The sequence below is a fragment of the Haematobia irritans genome, chromosome 1, assembly GCF_050003625.1.
Source record: "Haematobia irritans isolate KBUSLIRL chromosome 1, ASM5000362v1, whole genome shotgun sequence".
NCBI classification, from domain to species: Eukaryota; Metazoa; Arthropoda; class Insecta; order Diptera; family Muscidae; genus Haematobia; species Haematobia irritans.
In genome coordinates, this window is record NC_134397.1 from 223,938,049 (window position 1) to 223,956,703 (window position 18,655).

Here is an 18,655-nt window from a genome sequence, read left to right on the forward strand (position 1 = left end):
TGCCAAGTTTCAAGTGGATAGCTTGTTTCGTTCGGAAGTTAGCGTGATTTCAACAGACGGACGGACGGATGGACATGCTCAGATCGACTCAGAATTTCACCACGACCCAGAATATATATACTTTATGGGGTCTTAGAGCAATATTTCCATGTGTTACAAACGGAATGACAAAGTTAATATACCCCCATCTTATGGCGGAGGGTATAAAAATGCTTATGGTGTTTGCCATAAGGAGGTGGGTCGTGTTACTTTAAATCAGCGTAGAATATATCCAACAAGCTAGGCATAAAATAATCCTATAACTGTTTTACTCTTCCCTAAGTACTCCCTAAGGGGATCACTCATTTTGAATTTCGGAAAACGATGGCCATGATCTTTCCTTCCGAAGGAACAAACTTCGCCTTCTTTAGAACAAATAATTTATTTTCCTTATTTTAAAAAATTCTATGTACTACTAACTTCTTATCGTTGGAAACGTAAGCTATCCACTATCAACAACATTAAATTTTAAATCCTGCCTTCAAAAAAAAAAAAAATATGAAATTTTGGCAACGAACGAAACGGTGAAAATAAAAAATCAACAACTGTTTCGCTAACGTAAATTACGCGAAGAAAACGTGACTTTTGTATAAAAATGTTCCAAACTCGTTGTTTCTTTGTGAAGACAAAGTATCGAAAATGCTTGCGAGAACTCCCAGACATAAGGACTGTAATATCCAACTGGGTATATTTGTATGTGGGTGTGTGTGTGGAATATTCAACTAGTCTATATATTGTATTTATCCCAACTCTTTTATGTTTATGTGGTTAAATAGTGAAATGGATGTCACGTTACAGCCTAGTAAACTCCCATACTCCCACAATTGAAATAACTGCAATTTTGAGAAAGTCATAATAACTACAATTTTAGTACATATAAATAGTCACCAATCATGAGCTTATGTCAGGCAAGTGGATGAAAATAAAAAACACCTTCTGTGAAAAAAAAGAAAAAACAAGTATATAGGGCCGTAAGTTCGTCCAGGCCGAATTTTATGTAAAGGGTGATACGGTCAAAATTTGGTCAATATAAACTTAACGTATTTCTTTCAATTTTGCATTTAAAAAACCTGAACACCCCTCATTTTGAAGGTTTGTGTGTGTAGAATGTTGCTCCTATTTTGATTTTGGAATTCACTCTTCAGTTGTCAAAATGCCGTCCAAGCAAGAAGAGCAGCGTATCAAAAATTTGCTCACGCATCGCGAAAATCCGAGCTACTCGCACGCAAAGCTGGCAAAATCGCTAAAAGTTGCCAAATCAACCGTTACAAATGTAATTAAAGTGTTTGGGGAACGTTTGTCGACAGCCAGGAAGTCTGGATCGGGGGGAAATCGAAAACCGGAAGCCGCTGAGACGACAAAGAGAGTTGCCGGTAGTTTCAAGCGAAACCCTAACCTCTCTCTCCGAGATGCCGCAAATAAGCTGGGTGTATCGTCTACAACCGTGCATCGAGCCAAAAAACGAGCCGGACTATCGACTTACAAGAAGGTAGTGACTCCAAATCGCGATGATAAACAAAAGCGCGATCCCGGAGGCTGTACACGACGATGCTGACGAAGTTTGACTGCGTGGTAATGGACGACGAAACCTACGTCAAAGCCGACTACAAGCAGCTTCCGGGACAAGAGTTTTATACGGCAAAAGGAAGGGGAAAGGTAGCAGATATTTTCAAGCACATAAAACTGTCAATGTTCGCAAAGAAATATCTGGTTTGGCAAGCCATCTGTGCCTGTGGCTTGAAAAGCAGCATTTTCATAGCTTCCGGGACTGTCAACCAAGAAATTTACGTGAAAGAGTGTTTGAATAAACGTCTGCTGCCTTTCCTGAAGAAACACGGTTGTTCCGTACTGTTTTGGCCGGATTTGGCATCTTGCCATTACGGTAAAAAGGCCATGGAGTGGTACGCCGCCAACAACGTGCAGGTGGTTCCCAAGGACAAGAACCCTCCCAACAAGGCCGTATTCAGGGGGGGGATGAGGGGGATCAAACCCCCCCCGAAATGAATGAATATTTTTATATAAATAAACATATATTTTTAGCTGCATAGAAAAATCTTATCGAAGATGTTGAAGAAAAGCTGGAGGTTTTGTTTCGAAAAACGCTTACCTATAAAACTTGCACAAATCATAGAATACTGGTTGAAAAGCCCGTCAAACGACGGTCGTAAAAAACAAATTGTTTTTGCTCTTGCACCACAAATTTCATTTTTGGAAAATGTCTTTGTGCTTTTTATGTGTGTTTGTTGTTCTTTTTGTGAACATGACTCGCGAAACAGCCAAACACACATGTGTAAATGAAATGGCGCAAAACCTGCGAAAAGAACCTGCCTAATTCAGCGATGGAAGCACTTGGAGAGTGCAATAAAGAGATATTTCCAAACGTGCATATTCTTTTAAAATTTTGGTCACTTTGCCAGTTACTCAGGGATGGAAAATACAATTTTTAAGAAAGTACAAAAAGGTATTTTTTGAGCGGAAAGGTACTTTTTACTAAATTTCAACAAAAATTTCACTGGAAGATTATTGTCAAGAGACTGGATTTTAAAGAAAATAATATTTTGACAAAATTTTCTATATAAATAAAATTTTGCAAAAATTTTCTATATAAATAAAATTTTGCAAAAATTTTCTATAGAAATAAAATTTTGCAAAAAAAAATTCTGTAGAAAAAAATGTAGCAAAATTTTTTTTATAGAAATAAAATTTTGCAAAAATTTCCTATAGAAATAAAATTTTTACAAAATTTTCAATTGAAATAAAATTTTTACAAAATTTTCTATAAAAATAAAATTTTGCAAAAATTCTATATAGAAATAAAATTTTGACAACATTTTCTACCGAAATAAAAAATCGATAATATAGAATCGCATTCTTTTCCAAATAAAACATTCTTGAAGTTCAATAAAATCCTATTTTTGACTATGTCTTTTACAAAAGATTTTCTTCCCACATGAACATGTCTGCTTTGCCATATTTGTAAAAGACTATTAGCAAATAAGGTTGATAAAGACTTTCTCAAAATATTAAACTATTTTGTTAAAGCTATTGTACCATAAATCTGATATCGACTCAAAAATGCCTACACAAATGGTACTAAATCATCCGCGGGGGTACTACTGTACTGACCTGGGTGAAAAAGTATTGAAAAAAGTACTATAGTACTGCATTTTCCATCCCTGCAGTTACTACGTGCTTTTCAACAATGAAGAGATTAAAGACGTATCTTAGAAATTCGACTAGCGAGAGTAGACTCAATGAATTGGCATTAATGTCGGTTCATCGCCGAATAAATGTGCCGACTGAAGAAGTCATTGATTTATTTGCTGCCTAAAAAGCCCGTCGGCTCAATTTAATATTATAAAAATATTGTATAAATGAGATTATATGAATATTTTTTTTAAGTTGAACCCCCCTCCCTAATTAAAATCCTGGCTACGGCCTTGCCTCCCAACACGCCAGAGCTCCGCTCAATTGAGAAATACTGGGCTATTGTCAAGCGGAACCTAAAGAAGACTAAAAAAAAACTGCTAAGGACGAGCAGCAGTTCAAGGCAAACTGGCTTTCTGCGGCGAAGAAGGTGGACAAGGTGGCTGTACAAAATCTGATGGCAGGTGTCAAGCGTGAGGCCCGGCAATTCGGATTTGGAAAAGCGAAAGCCTAACTGAATATTTTTCCTGAATTTTATACTAATTGAACTTGAAAAAGAAATTTAATTTGATTTTTTGAATAAACGATTTCACCGATTAACACGCGTTTTCCCTTGACCAAATTTTGACCGTATCACCCTTTATCTATGAACCCTCACTGCCAAATTTTGGAATATTGTTGGATTTTTTTCTGAATACATACTGTATTCTATTCTACAGTATTTACTTTTTATTAAAATTACATGTCCAGTGTATACATTTGTTTGTCTCTCGATATTTCCCTCCATATGTCCATTGAATGGGGTCAGTAAACAATCCAAGTTCTGCCATCACATAAAAACTAGAACAATTGTGATTTTTCTCTAAATAGAATGTAATTTAAGCTGGACCATTTTTAGAGAATGATACAGTCCCATATAATCACACACACAGACTCCCACTCACTCGCACACAAACAGAAATATAGCAAGTGAATTTATTTGCAAGGATATAGAGCGGTGCATGTCGCTTTCCGTTACATTTACTTTGTATGCTATGGCATTGTGTTTGTTTAGCAACAGCAACAATATTTCTTTTTTTTTTTTGTTGACATATATCAACAAAAGGGACCAAAATCTATTGCTGGCATTCGGGACATGTTGAGAATTAATTTTTGAATTGTTTTTTTTTTTCAACTGAATCGCATAGTCGCTCCCTCATTCTAATTGGAATCCATGACAGTGGCAATCGAGAAAACTAGTCATGTGCCACCTGTCTTTTTATAACAATTGAATTTTCATGCTACCGTTATTTTGATAATTTAAACAAACGCATACGTATACAATTGTTCAAACAAATATAGGCAAAAACAAGAGATTGCCTATTGACAGAATCCATTGAGAGAGTTAAAAAAAAAAAACAAAAAAAACATACATACATACATACATACAAAATATGAGCTCGTAACAGGTTGGCTGATAAGTCTCCGGTCTGACACATAGATGGCGTCGCTAGTATTAAATGCATATTGTTTTATTTATTATCATTTATATAGTACCAACCTTCAAATGATTCTTGTCAAAATTTGACGTCTGTAAGTCAATTAGTTTCATGAGATAGAGCGTCTTTTGTGAAGCAACTTTTGTTATTGTGAAAAAAAATGGAAAACAGGAATTTCGTGTTTTGATAAAATACTGTTTTCTGAAGGGGAAAAATACGGTGGAAGCAAAAACTTGGCTTGATAATGAGTTTCCGGACTCTACCCCAGGGAAATCAACAATAATTGATTGGTATGCAAAATTCAAGCGTGGTGAAATGGAGGACGGAGGACGGTGAACGCAGTGGACGCCCGGATGAGGTGGTTATCGACGAAAACATCAAAAAAATCCACAAAATGATTTTGAATTACTGTAAAATGAAGTTGGTCGAGATAGCAGAGGCCTTAAAGATATCAAAGGAACGTGTTGGTCATATCATTCATCAATATTTCGATATGCGGAACCACTGCGCAAAATGGGTGCCGCCCAAGTTCACATTTGACCAAAAACAACGACGTGTTGATGATTCTGAGCGGTGTTTGCAGCTGTTAACTCGTAATACACCCGAGTTTTTCCGTCGATATGTGACAATGGATGAAACATGGCTCCATCACTACACTCCTGAGTCCAATCGACAGTCGGCTGAGTGGACAGTGACCGGTGAAACGTCTCCGAAGCGTGGAAAGACTCAAAAGTCCGCTGGCAGAGTAATGGCCTCTGTTTTTTGGGATGCACATGGAATCATTTTTATCGATTATCTTGAGAAGGGAAAACCATCAACAGTGACTATTATATGGCATTATTGGAGCGTTTGAAGGTCGAATAGCGGCAAAACGGCCCCATATGAAGAAGAAAAAAGTGTTGTTCCACCAAGACAACGCACCGTGCCACAAGTCATTGAGAACGATGGCAAAAATTCATGAATTGGGCTTCGAATTGCTTCCCCACCCACCGTATTTTCCAGTTCTGGCCCCCATCGACTTTTTCTTGTTCTCAGACCTCAAAAGGATCCTCGCAGGGAAAAAATTTGGATGGTGATCGCCGAAACTGAGGCCTATTTTGAGGCAAAACCGAAGGAGTACTACCAAAATGGTATCAAAAAATTGGAAGGTCGTTACAATGGTTGTATCGCTCTTGAAGGGAACTATGTTGAAAAATAACAACGAATTTTGACAAAAAAATGCGTTTTTCTTTGTTAGACCGGGGACTTATCAGCCAACCTGTGATATGCAAAAATTAAAATGGAAATCATGCTCCGAAACGAAATTGTAGATAATACAATTTTAACGGTTTTTGTTTCTCTGAGTGTAAATACAATTTTTTGTTACATCAGGCACTGTTGCCTGTTATTTTTATACAATCCATCATAGGATGGCGGTATATAAACTTTGTCATTCCGTTTGTAACACATCGAAATATTGCTCTTAGACCCCATAAAGTATATATATATATATATATATTCTGGGTCGTGGTGAAATTCTGAGTCGATCTAAGCATGTCCGTCCGTCCGTCTGTTGAAATCACGCTAACTTCCGAACGAAACAAGCTATCGACTTGAAACTTGGCACAAGTAGTTGTTATTGATGTAGGTCGGATGGTATTGCAAATGGACCATAACGGTCCACTTTTACGTATAGCCCCCATATAAACGGACCCCCAAATTTGGCTTACGGGGACTCTAAGAGAAGCAAATTTCATCCTATCCGGCTGAAATTTGGTACAAAGTGTCAGCATATGATCTCCAACAACCATGCAAAATTTGGAACACATTGGTCCATAATTTTATATAGCCCCCATATAAACCGATCCCTCGATTTGGCTTGCGGAGCCTCTAAGAGAAGCAAATTTCATCCGATCCGGCTGAAATGTGGTATGTGGTGTAAGTATATGGTCTCTAACAACTATGCAAAAATTGGTCCACCTTGGTCAATAATTACATATAGCCCCCATATAAACCGATCCCTCATTTTGGCTTGCGGAGCCTCTAAGAGAAGCAAATTTCATCCGATCCAGCTGAAATTTGGTTATGGTGTTATTATATGGTCTCTAATGACCATGCAAAAAATAGTCCCCATCGGTCCATAATTATATATAGCCCCCATATAAACCGATCACCAGATTTGACCTCCGGAGCCTCTTGGAAGACTAAAATTCATCTGATTCACTTGAAATTTGGTACGTGGTGCTAATATATGACCTCAAAAACCCATGCAAAAATTGGTCGAAATCGGTCCATAATTATATATAGCCCCCATATAAACCGATCCCCAGATTTAACCTCCGAAGCCCATTAGAAGAGCAAAATTCATCCGATTCGCTTGAAATTTGGTACGTGATGTTAGTATATGGTATCCAACAACCATGCCGGAATTGGTTCATATCAGTCCATAATTATATATAGCCCCCATATAAACCGATCCCCAGATTTGACCTCCGGTGCCTTTTGGGGAAGCAAAATTCATCCGATCTGGTTGAAATGTGGTACGTGGTGGTAGTATATGATATTTAACAGTCATGCCAAAAATGGTCCATATCAGTCCATAATCATATATGGCCCCATATAAACCGATCCAGAGATTTGGTTTTAGAGCCTCATGGAGGATCAAATTTCATCCGAGTCAGTTGAAATTTGGTACGTTGTGCTTGTGTATGGACGTTAACAACTATGCCTAACTAGGTCCATATCGGTATATAGTTATATGTAGCCCTCAGATAAATCGATCCCCAATCACACAAAAATTGGTCCATATCAAGTTCTTAATTGTATATAAAGGGTGATACGGTCAAAATTTGGTCAAGGGAAAACGCGTGTAAATTGGTGAAATCGTTTATTTAAAAAATTAAATTAAATTTCTTTTTCATGTTCCATTAGTATAAAATTCAGGAAAAATATTCAGTTAGGCTTTCGCTTTTCCAAATCCGAATTGCCGGGCCTCACGCTTGACACCTGCCATCAGATTTTGTACAGCCACCTTGTCCACCTTCTTTGCCGCAGAAAGCCAGTTTGCCTTGAACTGCTGCTCGTCCTTAACAGTTTTTTTGGGCTTCTTTAGGTTCCGCTTGACAATAGCCCAGTATTTCTCAATTGGGCGGAGCTCTGGCGTGTTGGGAGGGTTCTTGTCCTCGGGAACCACCTGCACGTTGTTGGCGGCGTACCACTCCATGGCCTTATTACCGTCATGGCAAGATGCCAATTCCGGCCAAAACAGCACGGCACAACCGTGTTTCTTCAGGAAAGGCAGCAGACGTTTATTCAAACACTCTTTCACGTAAATTTCTTGGTTGACAGTCCCGGGAAGCTATGAAAATGCTGCTTTTCAAGCCACAGGTACAGATGGCTTACCAAACCAGATATTTCTTTGCGAACTTTGACAGTTTTATGTGCTTGAAAATATCTGCTACCTTTCCCCTTCCATTTAGCGTATAAAACTCCTGTCCCGGAAGCTGCTTGTAGTCGGCTTTGACGTAGGTTTCGTCGTCCATTACCACGCAGTCAAAGTTCGTCAGCATCGTCGTGTACAGCCTCCGGGATCGCGCTTTGGCCGTCGTATTTTGTTTATCATCGCGATTTGGAGTCACTACCTTCTTGTAAGTCAATAGTCCGGCTTGTAAGTCAATAGTCCCAGCTTATTTGCGGCATCTCGGAGAGAGAGGTTAGGGTTTCGCTTGAAACTACCGGCAACTCTCTTTGTCGTTTCAGCGGCTTCCGGTTTTCGATTTCCCCCCGATCCAGACTTCCTGGCTGTCGACAAACGTCCCCCAAACACTTTAATTACATTTGTAACGGTTGATTTGGCAACTTTTAGCGATTTTGCCAGCTTTGCGTGCGAGTAGCTCGGATTTTCGCGATGCGCGAGCAAAATTTTGATACGCTGCTCTTCTTGCTTGGACGGCATTTTGACAACTGAAGGGTGAATTCCAAAATCAAAATAGGAGCAACATTCTACACACACACACACCTTCAAAACGAGGGGTGTTCAGGTTTTTTAAATGCAAAATTGAAAGAAATACGTCAAGTTTATATTGACCAAATTTTGACCGTATCACCCTTTAGCCCCCATATAAGCGACCCCATATTTCAATTCTGGCTCTCTACCACGTATGGGCTAAATCCCTATTTAGAAAACCATGTTAAGAGTTTTAAGACACAAGTAATTCGATCGTGGATGACAGTCTTTCGTAGAAGATTCTACGCAATCCATGGTGGAGGGTACACAAGATACGGCCTGGCCGAACTTACGGCCGTATATTCTTTTTTATCTTAGGTCTTAAATAACACTGATTTTTAGGTAGATATACGGCGAATACGCAGATGTAAAATGGTCAGTCTTTACGAACGTCGGGGGGAAGTTGTTCCCTTTCCACCAATTTCATTAAATTATGTTCTGTATTTTAGTCGTTGGAGAATCTTCTACATTTCCTGCGACTTTTAAGAGTGGTTTGTCTAAGAAAGGTATCCTTCTCCTCAACGTCAACTCAGGCTGAGCAAAAATCATAAAATTATGTACCGAGTTCCCATTTTCGGACAACCCTCTACTTTCAATTTTCAAAAATTCGCTCCACCCGACTAGATATCCGAAAATCATGTACCTTATTTCACAAACTACCCAACGGTCCCTATAAATTCCACGTAAATCGACAAAGTTTATTTCAATAGCGTGACTTCCGCTAGCGTGACTCGAACCTGTGTTTTCTGCACCACTGGCGTTGACAGTCGCCTTAGCACATTGTACCACCGAGGGAGTTGCCACAATAACATCTAACGATTATTTTAAGACTTTTCATGGCCAAAGAAAAACAAAAGCCGTTCATGAAATCGTGAACGCCCGTGGATGAAATTGTGAACATTCTGTTTTGATTTTTTGTGAACGACTTTGGGACGTATTTTTTTCTATTAGTGTACTGCCTTTGTAAATTTCAAGAAAAGAGTTTAATTGTTTCTCTGTAACATATGTACTTAAGGAGAAGCGGATATCTCCTATTCCCTTTTATTTTTCCCCGACCAAATATTAAACACGTATATAGGGCCGTAAGTTCGGCCAGGCCGAAGCTTATGTACCCTCCACCATGGATTGCGTAGAAACTTCTACTACTGAAGACTGTCATCCACAATCGAATTACTTGGGTTGCGGTAACTTTTGCCGACGACAAGGTATCTTAAAACTTCCTAACACCGTAATATAGACCACGTAGTCCAAATAAGTAAATAAATACGTATATAATTAAGTTTGACAAAATTTTCTATAGAAATAAAATTTTGACAAAATAAAATCTTGACAAAATTTTCTATAGAAGTAAAATTTGGACAAAATTTTCTATAGAAATACGATTTTAACAAAATTTTCTATAGAAATAACATTTTGACAAAATTTTCTATAGAAAAAAAATTTTTACAAAATTTTCAAAAGATTTAAAATTTTGACAACATTCTCTATAGGATTAAAATTTTGACAACATCTTCTACAGAAATAAAATTTTGCCAAAATTTTCTATAGAAATAAATTTTGACAAAATTTTCTATAGGAATAAAATTTCGACAAAATTTCCTATAGAAATAAAATTTTGACAAAGTTTTCTATAGAAATAACATTTTGCTAGATTATTTTTGCTCGAGTGGCAAGCATGATTATGAGCCGATACGGACCAATTTTTGTGTGACTGGGGATCGGCTATATATAACTATAGACCGATATGGACCAATTTTTGCCTGGTTTTTATCGGCTATATATTAACACCACGTTGCAAATTTCAACCGGATCGGATGAATTTTGCTCGTCCAAGTGGCTCCGAAGTTTAAATCTGGGGATCGGTTTATATAGGGGCTATATATAATTATGGACTGATATGTACCAATTTTTGAATGGTTCTTAGAGACTATATACTAATGCCATGTACCAAATTTCAGCCGGATCGGATGAAATTTGCTTCTTTTAGAGGATCTGCAAACGAAATCTGGGAATCGGTTTACATGGGGGCTATATATAATTATGGACCGATATGGACCAATTTTTGCATGGTTGTTAGAGACCATATACTAACACTACGTACCAAATTTCAACCGGATCGGATGAATTGTGCTCCTCTAAAAGGCTCCGGAGTTCAAATCTGGGGATCGGTTTATATGGCGGCTATATATAGTAATGACCGATATGGACCAATTTTTGCATGGTTGTTAGAGACCATATACTAATACCATGTACCAAATTTCAGCCGTATCGGATGAAATTTGCTTCTCTTTGAGGCTCCACAAGCCAAATCTGGGGATCGGTTTATATGGGGGCTATATATAATTATGGGCCGATGTGGACCAATTTTTGCATGGTTGTTAGAGACAATATACTAACACCATGTACCAAATTTCAGCTGGATCGGATGAAATTTGCTTCTCTTAGAGCAATCGCAATCCAAATTTGGGGGTCCGTTTATATGGGGGCTATACGTAAAAGTGGACCGATATGGACCAATTTATGCATGGTTGTTAGGGACCATATACTAACACCATGTACCAAATTTCAGCCGGATCGGATGAAATTTGCTTCTCTTAGAGCAATCGCAAACCAAATTTGGGGGTCCGTTTATATAGGGGCTATACGTAAAAGTGGACCGATATGGCCCATTTGCAATACCATCCGACCTACATCAATAACAACTACTTGTGCCAAGTTTCAAGTCGATAGCTTGTTTCGTTCGGAAGTTAGCGTGATTTCAACAGACGGACGGACGGACATGCTCAGATCGACTCAGAATTTCACCACGCCCAGAATATATATACTTTATGGGGTCTTAGAGCAATATTTCGATGTCTTACAAACGGAATGACAAAGTTAATATACCCCCATCCTATGGTGGAGGGTATAAAAATCAGGAACCTGATATAAATTTCATAACCTCATCCTATTTTTCCGTAGAATTTCAGTGGAGGAATTTTAGTTTTGTTTTCACTGTAAAAAGTAGGGCAAAAGGGAGGCCCCCCCTCCCCGACCAAATATCGAAAAATGTAGTATCACTGAAAAATGCAAGGGCATCAAATCAATTTTCAACCTTTGTAGAGAAACAAGCAAACAAACTTCTTTCTAACACGTCTGATTTTTATTTCATTTTAATTTCTTTACAATAAAAACTCAAACATTTCACCGGTCTATAGACTTTGTGTAACATACTACTCCATTGGTGGCCAAGTGAATTGCTGAAGAGCTTGGTAGAATGATGCATTTTATTGTTTAAAGTTTTTCAATAGGAAAATACTTTTCTTTTGTTTTTTTTTTTCAAATAATTACAATGTTTAAGAATCATTTTCTTTTCAGCCTTTCTTTTCTGTTTTTTTTTTTTGCTTAGACTAAAGAAAAACTTTTAAAGTTAGGGGAGGTGTGGCAACCCATGCCCCATAAGTCAAGACCAACATTCGTATAGAGTTTTCATAATGGATGTTCTAAAAACGGTCGATGGGTAGCATCACTAAGCTCATAGTAAAGCTCTTGATAACATTGACTCGATTTAAAGTTGGCAAAAGTAAATCGAATTATACTTAAAGCAGGACAATTGAAGGCCATCGAATAGGGTTGAAGGTTCTCCTTTGTTCTCCCCTTAAAATTTAATGAACCAGCTTAGTCAGGTCCGTGTTGGAGAAAACTTTGAATTTAATGTTATGGCTAAAATTTTGCAGATGTTTACCTTTCATAAATTTTCCAAGATATATGAGTGGGGGGTACATCAAGTAATTTACCAATACCAATTGTAATTATAACACAATTTATGCTTTTATAATATTATTAATAAGATTTATGTTTGTTCTTACAAAGTTCATGACCCTTTTTGAGCGGAAGTTGGCATTAAAAGCCATTTTCGACAGCCAGCTGTTTTGTGTTGCTAGTGAATTTATAATGGGTGTTGAATTTTAAACAAACAATTTGGCATTAACTTCGTTTAGAAGTGAAATTTATTGCATGCAAATATTACGTTCGTAGAGAGCTAAGGTGGAGAACGTGGGAAGGGTGGGAATAAATCCGGCACAGAAAAAAAATTCACGAAAATTTTCCGGAGTTTTAAAAAATATTCAAATAAAAATTTAATTGATTCCACAAATTTTTTAATGGTAAATATCAATCAGAAAAATTAATAGTATCAATTAATTTTTAATTGGAGCAATTAATTTTTAATTGGACCAATTAGATTTTTAATTGACTTTCAATTAATTTTTTAATTGATACTATCATTTCTGTGATTGAAGACATTTCAATTAAAAACAAGTATATACGGCCGTAAGTTCGGTCAGGCCGAAGCTTATGTACCCTCCACCATGGATTGCGTAGAAACTTCTTCTAAACACTGCCATCCACAATTACTTAAGTTGCGGTAACGCTTGCCGATGGCAAGGTATCTTAAAACCTCCTAACACCGTCTTCTAAATTGTATGTAAGTCCATACGTGGTATATATTAAATCAAAAAAGATCGATTAAATACGTAAATAATTCAGTATGACAAAATTTTCTATAGAAATAAAATTTTAGAAAAATTTTATATAGAAATAAAATTTTCACAAAATTTTCTATACAAATAAATTGTTGACAAAATTTTCTATAGAAATAAAGTTTTTACAAAATTTTCTATAGATATGAAATTTTAACAAAATTTTCTATAGAAATAAAATTTTAACAAAATTTTCTATATAAATAAAATTTTGACAACATTTTTTATACAAATAAAATTTTGACAAAATTTTCTATAGTAAAATTTTCTATATTGGTAGATTATATTTGGCTCGAGTGGCTACCATGAATATGAACCGATATGGAGCAAGTTTTGTGTGATTGGAGATCAGCTATATATAACTATAGACCGATATGGACCAATTTTGGTATGGTTGTTAGCGGCCATATACTAACACCACGTTCCAAATTTGAACCGGATCGGATGAATTTTGCTCCTTCAAGAAGATCTGGAAATAAAGTTTTAATAAAATTTTCTATAGAAATGAAATTTTAACAAAATTTTCTATAGAAAAAAAATTTTGACAACATTTTTTATAGAAATAAAAATTTGACAAAATTTTCTAAAGAAATAACATTTTGGTAGATTATTTTTGGCTCGAGTGGCAACCATGATTATAAACCGATATGGACCAATTTTTGTGTGATTGGAGATCGGCTATATATAACTGTAGAACGATATGGACCAATTTTGATATGGTTGTTAGCGGCCATATACTAACACCACGTTCCAAATTTGAACATCGGATCGGATGAATTTTTCTCCTTTAAGAGGATCTGGAAATAAAGTTTTGACAAAATTTTCTATAGAAATGAAATTTTAACAAAATTTTCAATAGAAATGAAATTTTAACAAAATTTTCTATAGAAATAAAATTTTAACAAATTTTTTTATAGAAATAAAATTTTGACAAAATTTTCTATAGAAATAAAATTTTGGTAGATTATTTTTGGCTCGAGTGGCAACCATGATTATGAACCGATATGGACCAATTTTTGTGTGATTGGAGATCGGCTATATGTAACTATAGACCGATATGGACCAATTTTGGTATGGTTGTTAGCGGCCATATACTAACACCACGTTCCAAATTTGAACATCGGATCGGATGAATTTTTCTCCTTTAAGAGGATCTGGAGGTCAAGTCTGGAGAATGGTTTATATGGGGGATATATATAATTATGGACTGATATGAACCAATTTTTGCATGGATATTAGAGACCACATACTAACACCACGTTCCACATGTGAACCGGATTGGATGAATTTTGCTCCTCCAAGAGGCTCTGGAGGTCAAGTCTGGAGAATGGTTTATATGGGGGATATATATAATTATGGAGCGATATGGACCAATTCTGGCACGGTTGTTAGAGATCATATACTAAAGGGTGATACGGCCAAAATTTGGTCAATATAAACTTGACGTATTTCTTTCAATTTTGCATTTAAAAAAACCTGAACACCCCTCGTTTTGAAGGTGTGTGTATGTAGAAACTCCTATTTTGATTTTGGAATTCACTCTTCAGTTGTCAAAATGCCGTCCAAGCAAGAAGGGCAGCGTATCAAAATTTGGTCGCGCATCGCAAAAATCCGAGCTACTCGCACGTAAAGCTGGCAAAATCGCTAAAAGTTGCCAAATCAACCGTTACAAATGTAACTAAAGTGTTTGGGAAACGTTTGTCGACAGCCAGGAAGTCTGGATAGGGGGAAATCGAAAACCAGAAGCCGCTGAGACGACAAAGAGAGTTGCCGGTAGTTTCAAGCGAAACCCTAACCTCTCTCTCCGAGATGCCGCAAATAAGCTGGGTGTATCGTCTGCAACCGTGCATCGAGCCAAAAAACGAGCCGGACTATCGACTTACAAGAAGGTAGTGACTCCAAATCGCGATGATAAACAAAATACGACGGCCAAATCGCGATCCCGGAGGCTGTACGCGACGATGCTGACGAAGTTTGACTGCGAGGTAATGGACGGCGAAACCTACGTCAAATCCGACTACAAGCAGCTTCCGGGACAGGAGTTTTATACGGCAAAAGGAAGGGGAAAGGTAGCAGATATTTTCAAGCACATAAAACTGTCAAAGTTCGCAAAGAAATATCTGGTTTGGCAAGCCATCTGTACCTGTGGCTTGAAAAGCAGCATTTTCATAGCTTCCGGGACTGTCAACCAAGAAATTTACGTGAAAGAGTGTTTGAATAAACGTCTGCTGCCTTTCCTGAAGAAACACGGTTGTTCCGTACTGTTTTGGCCGGATTTGGCATCTTGCCATTACGGTAAAAACGTCATGGAGTGGTACGCCGACAACAACGTGCAGATGGTTCCCAAGGACAAAATCCCTCCCAACACGCCAGAGCTCCGCCCAATTGAGAAATACTGGACTATTGTCAAGCGGAACCTAAAGAAGACCAAAAAACTGCTAAGGACGAGCAGCAGTTCAAGGCAAACTGGCTTTCAAAGAAGGTGGTCAAGGTGGCTGTACAAAATCTGATGGCAGGTGTCAAGCGTGAGGCCCGGCAATTCGGATTTGGAAAAGCGACCAACAGAGGAAATGAATGTTTGTCAAATTTATTTGGGCAAAGCCCTATAGACTGCAAGATGGTTGGATGGACGCACGTTTCGGAATTACCACATTCCTCATCAAATTTTTGGCAAAATTTTATTTCTATAGAAAATTGTCTTAAAATTTTATTTTTTATAAAAAAATGTCTCAAAATTTTATTTCTGTAGAAAATTTTATTAAATTTTTTTCTGTATAATATTTTCTCAAAATTTTAGTTGTATGGAAATTTTCTTAAAATTTTATTTCTATTGAAAATTTTCTCAAAATTTTATTTCTATAGGAATTTTAATCAAAATCTTATTTCTATAGAAAATTTTGTCAAAATTTTGTTTATATAGAGAATTGAAGTACCTCTTAGTAGAGGTGTGCACGTGACACGAAATTGTCGTGACTCACGAAAATTTTCGTGATTCGTGCTTGAGTCGTGAGTCACGCTCATGACTACAGCGTGAGTGAGCGTGATTAACAAACTTCGTCAAGGACCAGTGTTTATCGATGTTGTGGTGAATTCAATCGAGGTCGAAGTTCACTCCAAGACGAATTTCGTGAAGGTCGTCAAAAATCATTTATTCTTCCGGAAAACATTGATGCTGTGTCAACTGGTATTGCAAGATCGTCTGATTGAGACAAACTTAGACATAAGCGGGAGAAGCATACATTCTTTATTGCATGAACATTTGAACGTCAAAACAATAAAACGGTTTTCGCTGATTAATATTTGTTTTTGTTCCCTAATCCCAAAATATAAAAGGCAGCCCTCGTATTACTTTTTATCACATTAGTTCAATAAATGTTTATGATATTACCTAACATCACATATGAACTTGATAGATTGGATTTTTCAAACATTATTCCATTACGGAAGTTCAATCAACTCAAACACGCATCTTTTCAAACGAATAATAGTTCGATAGTAAGTTGACACGACAAGGCAACAAGGGCAATAGCGACCCAGTTTAGCCTTCATACACATACACACCCTCACTAGTCGACACGCATCTTCATTTTTCACATCCTTTGTGTGTGTGATTTGCTTGCGAGTAATGTTTGTACCACCACCTTGATGTGTTCACAAATATTTTTCACGATATCTAAATCTACGACACATCTCTTTATTTGCATTTTGTTTGACACATCTGCCAACGTAGCTTCCTTTCCGTTTTCTGCTTTTTTTGTTTGCGGAACCTTGTGAACTTTTGCCTTCGACATGTTTCATTGTTAGATTTGTGACGTTGTTATCACAACATGTTCGATAGAAATCTGCATAGACACGAGGCGAAAAGTTATGCCAATTTTCTTATGCAAAATTTTTAAGAATTTATCGAAGTCCCATTGCGAGGGAGAGAGAGGAATACAAATGAGAATCTAAATGCATGTGGATTGTGAAACTATTGTGAAGATGGTTGGATGTGTTTATGAAATTACATATTTCAAAAAATATTAATCTCACGTTGAGAAGTATTTCAAATGTAGTTACGAAAATAGTTTTAACATACATGTAGTAGATGCAGTCATTGTTGCAAAAACATAGAAGATATTCAATATATGTATTTGCTGAAAATATGAAAAATTTTAAAAATTCAAATTTGGCCTGGACAATGTCCATCGTAATATGAGCCGAAATAAGGAGACCTTATCCTCTCGTTTTGTATATTAATATAAGACAAGTATATACGGCCGTAAGTTCGGCCAGGCCGAATCTTATGTACTCTCCTCCATGGATTGCATAGAAACTTCTACTGAAGACTGTCATCCACAATCGAATTACTTGGGTTGCGGTAACACTTGCCGATAGCAAGGTATCTTAAAACTTCCTAACACCGTAATATATACCACATAGTCCAAACGTGGTATATATTAAACTAAAAAGGCCGATTAAATACGTATATAATTAAGTTTAAAGTTTCTATAGAAATAAAATTTTGACAACATTTTCTATAGAAGTAAAATTTGGAAAAAAAATTCTATAGAATTAAAATTGTGACAAAATTTTCTATAGAAGTAAAATTTTGACAAAATTTTCTATAGAAATAAAACTTTGACAAAATTTTCTATAGAAATAAAATTTTGACAAAATTTTCTATAGAAATAAAATTTTGACAAAATTTTCTATAGAAATAAAATTTTGACAAAATTTTCTATAGAAATAAAATTTTGACAATGTTTTCTATAAAAATACAATTTTGGTAGATTATTTTTGGCTCGAGTGGCAACCATGATTATGAACTGATATGGACCAATTTTTGTGTGATTGGGGATCGGCTATATATATCTATAGACCGATATGGACCAATTATGACATGGTTATAAGCGGCCTTATACTAACACCACGTTGTAAATTTCAACCGGAACGGATGAATTTTGCTCCTCCAAGAGGCTCCGGGTGAACGGTTTTTATAGGGGGCTATATATAATTATGGACCGATATGGACCAATTCTTGCGTGTTTGTTAGAGACCACCGGATCGGATGAATTTAGCTCCTCCAAGAGGCTCCGGAGGACAAATCTAGGGATCGATTTATATGGGGGCTATATAATTATGGACCGATATGGACCAATTCTTGCATGGTTTTTAGAGACCATATACTAACACCATGTACCACATTTCAACCGGATCGGATGAATTTTGCTCCTCTAAGAGGCTCCGGAGGTCAAATCTGGGGATCGGCTTATATGGCGGCTATATATAATTATGGACCGATATGGACCACTTTTGGCATGGTTGTTAAAGACAATATACTAAAACCACATACCAAATTTCAATCGGATCGGATGACTTTTGTTCCTCTAAGAGGCTCCGGAGGTCAAATCTGGGAATCGGTTTATATGGGGGCTATATAGATTTATGATCCGATATGGACCAATTCTTGCATGGTTGTTAGAGACCATATACTAACACCACGT